The sequence below is a fragment of the Ciconia boyciana genome, unplaced genomic scaffold (assembly GCF_034638445.1).
Source record: "Ciconia boyciana unplaced genomic scaffold, ASM3463844v1 HiC_scaffold_38, whole genome shotgun sequence".
In the NCBI taxonomy this organism is placed as follows: Eukaryota; Metazoa; Chordata; class Aves; order Ciconiiformes; family Ciconiidae; genus Ciconia; species Ciconia boyciana.
Genome location: NW_027328406.1, coordinates 432864 through 441645, shown reverse-complemented (window position 1 = coordinate 441645; position 8782 = coordinate 432864).

Below are 8782 nucleotides of genomic sequence, written 5' to 3'. Positions count from 1 at the left end.
GCCGAGGGCGGCAGTGAGGGCGGAGAGGCGGGGCGGAAGGAAGGGCAGGCGTCGCGCATGCGCAGAGGGACGGAGTGAAGGCAGGGCGGCGGCGGGGAAGGGCGGGCAAGCGCCGCGCATGCGCGGGGGGCGAAGCCGGGCAGCCGCCGTTCGGAGCGGGGCGGGGCGGGGCGGGGCTGTGAATATTAATTAGCGGCTATGAATATTAATTACCAGCCACCGGATCAATGGCTATTGGTGCGTAGGATGGCTATTAGTGAGCGCCGGTGAATATTAATGAGCATCGCTGACTCTCACTGGGCGCTGCGGGCCATTAATGACCCCCTGTTCATTAATATTAATGAATATTAATGAGCATCTGGCTACCAATGCGCGTAGCGCCTATTAGCGGCCGTGAATATTAATGAGCGTCAGCGTTGAGGGCTCTTAATGAGCATTGCCACGCGCTAATGGGCATTTATCGCTGCCCCTTGAATAATATTAATGATTATGAGCGGCTATTAGTGGCCTTTAATTAATGCCAGGGGCTATAATTACGCCTTTAATTAGGGGGCATTAATATTAATGAGCCCTGCTTGATATTAATGAGCGCCCGCGTGCGGTTAACGGCGCCTTTAATTAAGACAGTTCATTAATTTGAAGGAATTCTCTTGATCGTTTCCTCAGAGAGCGGGGACTTTTCTTAATTACCTCATTAGCATAATGAGGGGGCGGGCAAAGGCGGAGAAGCGGGGACACTGCGGGCGAATGGGGGAATTGGGGCTAAAAAAGCCGAAATTGGGAAAAATTGAGAAATGGGGAGAATGGGGGAATTGGGGCTAAAAGCCGAAATTGGGAAAAATTGGGAAATGGGGAGAGAATGGGGGAATTGGGGCTAAAAAAGCCGAAATTGGGAAATGTGGAGAATGGGGGAATTGGGGTTAAAAAAGCCGAAATTGGGAAAAAGGGGAACTGGGGAGAGAATGGGGGAATTGGGGCTAAAAAAGCCGAAATTGGGAAAAATTGGGAACTGGGGAGAGAATGGGGGAATTGGGGAAATTTGGGGGTAAAATGGCGGAGTAGGGGAAATTGGGGAGAGATTCGGGAAATTGGGGCTAAAAAGCCGAAATCGGGGAAAATTGGGAAATGGGGAGAGAATGGGGGATTGGGGCTAAAAAGCCGAAATCGGGGAAAATTGGGAACTGGGGAGAGAATGGGGGAAATTGGGGCTAAAAAAGCCGAAATTAGGAAATGTGGAGAATGGGGGAATTGGGGTTAAAAAGCCGAAATTGGGAAAAATTGGGAACTGGGGAGAGAATGGGGGAATTGGGGGAATTTGGGGGTAAAATGGCGGAGTAGGGGAAATTGGGGAGGATTCGGGGAAATTGGGGCTAAAAAGCCGAAAGTAGGGAGATGGAGGGGAACTGGGGGAAAAGGGCAGATGAGGGGAAACGGGGGAAATGAGGGGAAATGCGGGGAAATAAGGACAGTTGGGGAAATATCAGGGAAAACGAGGGGAAATTGGGGAACTTGTGAGGAAACGAAGGGAAAATTGGGGAAACGGGGAAAATTCCGGGAGATGAGGGGGAAAAAGGGGAATGAGGGGAAATTGGGGGGAAATGAGGGGAAATCGGGGGAAACGAGGGGAAATCGGGGGAAATGAGGGGAAATTGGGGGAAATGAGGGGAAATTGGGGGAAATTCAGGAAATCGGGGGAAATTTGGGGAAATGAGGGGAAATTGGGGGAATTGGGGAAATTGGGGGAAATGAGGGGAAATTGGGGGAATGAGGGGAAATTGGGGGGAATGAGGGGAAATTGGGGGAAATGAGGGGAAATTGGGGGGAATGAGGGGAAATCGGGGGAAATGAGGGGAAATCGGGGGAAATTTGGGGAAATTTGGGGAAACGAGGGGAAATCGGGGGAAATGAGGGGAAATTGGGGGGAAATGAGGGGAAATTGGGGGAAATTCAGGGAAATCGGGGGAAATTTGGGGGAAATGAGGGGAAATTGGGGGAATTCGGGGAAATTGGGGGGGAAATGAGGGGAAATCGGGGGAATGAGGGGAAATTGGGGGAATGAGGGGAAATTGGGGGAAATGAGGGGAAATTGGGGGGAATGAGGGGAAATCGGGGGAAATGAGGGGAAATCGGGGGAAATTTGGGGAAATTTGGGGGAAACGAGGGGAAATCGGGGGAAATGAGGGGAAATTGGGGGAAATGAGGGGAAATTGGGGGAAATTCAGGGAAATCGGGGGAAATTTGGGGGAAATGAGGGGAAATTGGGGGGAATTCAGGGAAATTGGGGGAAATGAGGGGAAATCGGGGGGAATGAGGGGAAATTGGGGGGAATGAGGGGAAATTGGGGGAAATGAGGGGAAATTGGGGAAATTCAGGAAATCAGGGGAAATGAGGGAAATTGGGGGGAATTGGGAAATTGGGGGAAATGAGGGGAAATTGGGGGGAAATGAGGGGAAATCGGGGGGAATGAGGGGAAATCGGGGGGAATGAGGGGAAATTGGGGGAATGAGGGGAAATTGGGGAGAAATGAGGGGAAATTGGGGAAATTCAGGGAAATCAGGGGAAATGAGGGGAAATTGGGGGAAATGAGGGGAAATCGGGGAAATGAGGGGAAATTGGGGGGAAATGAGGGGAAATTGGGGGAAATTCAGGGAAATAAGGGGAAATTTGGGGAAATTTGGGGGAAATGAGGGGAAATCGGGGGAAATGAGGGGAAATTGGGGGAAATTCGGGAAATTGGGGGAAATTCAGGAAATCAGGGGGAAATTTGGGGAAATTTGGGGGAAATGAGGGGAAATTGGGGGAAATGAGGGGAAATTTGGGGGAAATGAGGGGAAATTGGGGGAAATGAGGGGAAATTGGGGGGAATGAGGGGAAATTGGGGAAATTTGGGGAAATTTGGGGGAATGAGGGGAAATTCAGGGAAAATTAGGGGGAAATTGGGGGAATGAGGGGAAATTGGGGGAATTGGGGAAATTGGGGGAAATGAGGGGAATTTGGGGGGAAATGAGGGGAATTTGGGGGAAATGAGGGGAAATTGGGGGGAAATGAGGGGAAATTGGGGGAAATTGGGAAATTGGGGGAATGAGGGGAAATTGGGGGAAATGAGGGGAAATTTGGGGGAAATTAGGGAAATCAGGGGGAAATTGGGAAATCAGGGGAAATTTGGGGAAATTTGGGGGAAATGAGGGGAAATTGGGGGAAATAGAGGGGGAATTGGGGAAATTCAGGGAAAATTAGGGGAATTCAGGATAAATTCCGGGGAAATTAGGAGAAATTGGGGAAATTTGGGGCAAATTAGGGAGAATCGGGGCAAATTTGGGGAAACTGGGGGAAAATGAGACGCTCCAGGAGGAAGTAGGGGAAGTTAGGGAAATTGAGGGGAAAATCGGGGAACTGGGGCAAATTTGGGGAGATCAGGGAAAATTCAGGGAGAGAGGGGAAATGTGGGGGGGAAAGGGCGGAGTGGGGGAAATTGGGGGAGAATTAAGGGAAATTGGGGGAAATACAGGGAAAAGCGGGAAAGTTGGGGAAAATTAGGGGGAAGTTAGGTGGGGAAATTGAGGGGAAAGTAGCAACACCGAGTAAAACTGGGGGAAATGGAGAGGAAATAAGGGGCAACCCTGAGGAAATTGGGGAAAAACAGGAAAATGGGGGAAAATAAGGCAAGCGAGGGGGAAATTAGGGGAAATGAGGGGAAACCAGGAAAATGGGGGAAATTGGGGAAATCAGGGGGAAATTCAGGGAAATCGGGGAAATTTGGGGAAATCCGAGGAAAGTGGGGGAAATTTGGGGAAATCCTTGGGAAATTGGGGCAAATTGAGGGAAATTTGGGGGAATTCAGGGCAAACCCGAGGAAAAGCGGGGGAAATTGGGAGAAATTTGGGGAACTCGGGGGAAAATTGGGGAAATCAGAGGAAATTTGGGGCAAATTGGGGAACTTCGGGGAATTCAGGGGGAAACCGAGGACAATGGGGACAACTTGGGGGAAATGTGGGGAAATCAAGGGGAAACTGAGGAAATTCGGGAAACTGGAGGAAATTTGAGGAAAATTGGGGGAAATCTGGGGAAATCAGAGGAAATTTGGGGCCATTTGGGCAGAAATTGGGGGAAATTTGGGGAAATCGGAGGCAGTTTGGGGCAAATTGGGGGAACTTTGGAGAAATCAAGGGAAAGGGAGGAAATTGGGAAACTGGGGGAAATCGGGGGAAACTGAGGAAAATTGGGGGAAATGGGGGAATCAGAGGAAATTTAAATAATTGGGCAGAAATGGGGCAAATTTGGGGAATTCAGGGGGAAATTGAGGAAAATCGGGGAAATTGGGGGAAATCAGAGCAAATTTGGGGCAAATTGGGGTGAAATTTGGGGAATCCGGGTGGAAATTGGGGCAAATGTGGGGAAATCAGGGGGCAACTGAGGAATTTGGGGGAAATCGGGGGAAATCCCGGGGAAAGCGAGGACATTCGGGGCAAACTGGGAGAAAATTGGGGAAATCAGAGGAAAGTTGGGGCAAATTGGGGAGAAATGTGGGGAAATGAGGGGGAAACTGAGGAAATTCGGGGAAGCTGGGGGAAATTGGGGAAACCGGAGGAAATTTGGGGAAATTGGGGGAAATCAGAAGAAACCCGGGCCAAAATGGGGGGAAACTTGGGGCAAATGGGGGAAATTTGGGGAAATCGGGGGGAAACTGAGAAAAATTGGGGCAAATTGAGGTGGAATTTGGGGAAATCGGTGGAAAATCGGGGAAACCTGGGAGAAACCGAGGAAAATTGGGGCAAGGTCAGGGGAAATCAGGGGGAAACTGAGGAAAATGGAAGGAGCCTGGGGAACTTTGGGGAAACCAGAGGAAATTCGGGGCAAAGGGGTGGAAATGGGGGAAATATGGGGAAACTGAGGGAAATCGGGGCGCATGGAGGGGAAACTTGGGGAAATCAGGGGGAAACTGAGGAAATCCGGGGCAAATTGGAGCAAATTTGGGGAATTCAGGGGAAACTGAGGAAAACTGGGGAAAATTGGGGGAAATCAGGGGGAAACCAAGCAAAATTGTGGCAAACTGGGGGAAGTTTGGGGAAACCAGAGGAAATTGGGCAAACTGGTGGAAATTTGGGGAAATAGGGGGAAAACTGAGGAAAAGTGGGGGAAATGGGGGAAATATGGGGAAACTGAGGGAAATTGGGGCAAATGGAGGGGAAATTTGGGCAAATCGGGGGAAACTGAGGAAATTCAGGGCAAATTCGGGAAATCAGAGGACATTTGGGACAAATTGGGGGAAGTTAGGGAAATTTGGGGAAATCAAGGGGAAACTGAGGAAATTCGGGCCAAATTGGGGGATATTTGGGGAAATCAGAGGGAAACGGAGGAAATTTGGGGCAAATTGGAGGAAATTTGGGGAATGAGGGGAGAAAAGGGGGAAATTTGGGGCGAATTGGGGAAATCCGAGGAAATTTGGGGCAAATTGGGGGAAATGGGGAAAATTTGGGGAACTTGAGAGGAAACTGAGGAAATTTGGGGCAAATTGGGGGAAATTTGGGAAAAAATCAGGAGATTTGGGCCAAAGTGGGGGAAATATGGGGAAAGAGGGGGAAAGCGGGAAAATTTGGGGCAAAGTGGGGGAAATTGGGGGAAATTTGGGGAAACTGAGAGGAAACTGAGGAACCGGGAGAATTGGGCCAAATTGTGGGAAATTTGGGGAAATAGGAGGAAATTGGGGGAAATTTGGGGCCAACTGGGGGAAATCAGAGGAAATTTGGGGAAAGAGGGGGAAAGCGGGAAAATTTGGGGCAAATTGGGGAAATGCGAGGCAATTCGGTGCAAATTGAGGGCAACTTTGGGGAAACTGGGGGAAACTGAGGAAATCCGGGGCAAATGGGGGAAATTTGGGCAAATCCGGGGGAAACCTGAGGAAATTGGGGCGCCTGACTCTCGGGGGGATGGGATGGGGCCGTGGGGCGGGATCTATGGGGCAGCCCCACAGATGGGGCGCGGGGGCCCCGCTGGCGTCACGAGGTGATCGGGTGTCGGGGGGAGGGGAGGGGAGGGGGTTCCCAAAATATCCCCTTGTGGGGGAGGGGAGGGGGAAGAATGGGGTGGGGAGGGGCCCGGCGGCCTGGGTGCCCGCTGGGGTGGGGGAGGGGGTCCCACCTGTCCTTTGTCTGTCGGCCCTCCCCCCCGGGCGCGCCTTGGGTCTTGCCTCATCCATCCCATAACAGACCCGGGGGGAGGGGGGCTATAGGGGCTCCTATAGGGCCGGGGGGTTTCTATGGGGCTGGGGGAGGTATAGGGGTTCTAAGGGGGGATATGGGGGGTCCTATGGGGCTGGGGGGGTCCTATGGGGCTCCTATAGGGCTGGGAGTGGGTCCTATAGGGCTGGGAGGAGCTATAGGGGTCCTATGGGGCTGGGGGTCCCATGGGGGTCCCATAGGGCTGGGAGGAGCTATAGGGGTCCTATGGGGCTGGGAGTGGGTCCTATGGGGCTGGGGGAGGTATAGGGGTCCTATGGGGGGATATGGGGGTCCTATGGGGCTGGGAGTGGATCCTATGGGGGTCCTATGGGGCTGGGGGGTCCTATGGGGCTGGGAGGAGCTATGGGGGTCCTATGGGGCTGGGACTGGGTCCTATGGGGGTCCTATGGGGCTGGGGGGTCCTATGGGGCTGGGAGGAGCTATGGGGGTCCTATGGGGCTGGGGGGGTCCTATGGGGCTGGGAGGAGCTATAGAGGTCCCATGGGGCTGGGGGGTCCTATGGGCATCTTATAGGGCTGAGAGTGGGTCCTAGGGGGTTCTATGGGGCTGGGGGGGGTCCTATGGGGGTCCCATAGGGCTGGGAGTGGGTCCTATGGGGCTCGGTGGATCTACAGGGGTCCTATAGGGCTGGGGGGGAGGTATAGGGGTCCTATGGGGGGATATGGGGGTCCTATAGGGCTGGGAATGGGTCCTAGGGGGCTGGGGGAGCTATAGGGGTCTTATGGGGGAGAGATGGGAGGTCCTGTGGGGCTGGGGGTTCCTATAGGGCTGGCAGTGGGTCCTATGGGGTCCTATAGGGCTGAGGGGAGGGTCCTATGGGGCTGGGGGAGCTATAGGGGTCTTATGGGGGAGAGATGGGGGTCCTATGGGGCTGGGGGAGGTCCTATGGGGCTGGGGGCCCTACGGGGCAGGGGGGCCCCTATGGGGCGGGGGGCCCCTATAGATCCATAGGGGTCCCCGTGTCCCCAGGGGGTGGGGTGGCCTTGAGGTGCCCCCTCGCCCCTCCCCAGTGACGCGGCTGGGGGGGGGGAGGGGGATAAAACGGGGGGCCCTGGCCGCACCCGCAGACCCACGGGCAGGTGGGGCAGGGGGCACTGGGAGCACTGGGAGGGTCTGGGAGGGACTGGGGGGAACTGGGAGGGACTGGGAGGGTCTATGGGGGGACTGGGAGGGACTGGGAGGGACTGGGAGGGAACTGGGAGGGACTGGGAGGGTCTGTGGGGGGACTGGGAGGGACTGGGGGACTGGGAGGGACTGGGAGGGAACTGGGAGGGACTGGGAGGGTCTATGGGGGACTGGGAGGGACTGGGGGAACTGGGAGGGAACTGGGAGGGACTGGGAGGGTCTATGGGGGCACTGGGAGCACTGGGAGGGACTGGGAAGGACTGGGAGGGTCTATGGGGGACTGGGAGGGACTGGGGGAACTGGGAGGGAACTGGGAGGGGTCTATGGGGGGACTGGGAGGGACTGGGGGGAACTGGGAGGGACTGGGAGGGACTGGGAGGGGTCTATGGGGGAACTGGGAGGGACTGGGAGGGACTGGGTGGAACTGTGAGGGACTGGGAGGGCACGGGGGGGTCTGGGGGGAACTGGGAGGGACTGGGGGAACTGGGAGGGACTGGGAGGGGTCTATGGGGAACTGGGAGGGACTGGGAGGGTCTATGGGGAACTGGGAGGGACTGGGGGAACTGGGAGGGAACTGGGAGGGGTCTATGGGGGACTGGGAGGGACTGGGAGGGACTGGGAGGGTCTATGAGGGAACTGGGAGGGAACTGGGAGGGACTGGGAGGGACTGGGAGGGCACGCGGGGGGGTCTGGGGGGGAACTGGGAGGGACTGGGGGAACTGGGGAAAACTGGGAGGGACTGGGGGAACTGGGGAAAACTGGGAGGGAACTGGGAGGGGTCTATGGGGGGACTGGGAGGGACTGGGAGGGTCTATGAGGGAACTGGGAGGGACTGGGAGGGACTGGGGGGAACTGGGAGGGGTCTATGAGGGAACTGGGAGGAACTGGGAGGGACTGGGAGGGCACGGGGGGGCTGGGGGGAACTGGGGAAAACTGGGAGGGAACTGGGAGGGGTCTATGGGGGACTGGGAGGGTCTATGAGGGAACTGGGAGGGACTGGGAGGGAACTGGGAGGGGTCTATGGGGGACTGGGGGAACTGGGAGGGACTGGGAGGGTCTATGGGGAACTGGGAGGGATCGGGAGGGGTCTGGGGGAACTGGGAGCACTGGGAGGCAACTGGGAGGGGTCTATAGGGGAACTGGGACGGACTGGGGTGAGACTGACAGGGACTGGGAGGGGTCTGGGGGGGAACTGGGAGGGACTGGGAGGGACTGGGAGGGTCTATGGGGGAACTGGGAGGGACTAGGGGGAACTGGGAGGCACTGGGAGGGACTGGGAGGGACTGAGGGGTAAATGGGGAACTGGGATGGACTGGGGAGGGACTGGGAGGGTGTATGGGGAAACTGGGAGGGACTGGGAGGGACTGGGATGTGCCTGGGAGGGCATTGGAGAAATCCTGGGCCATACTGGGACATAC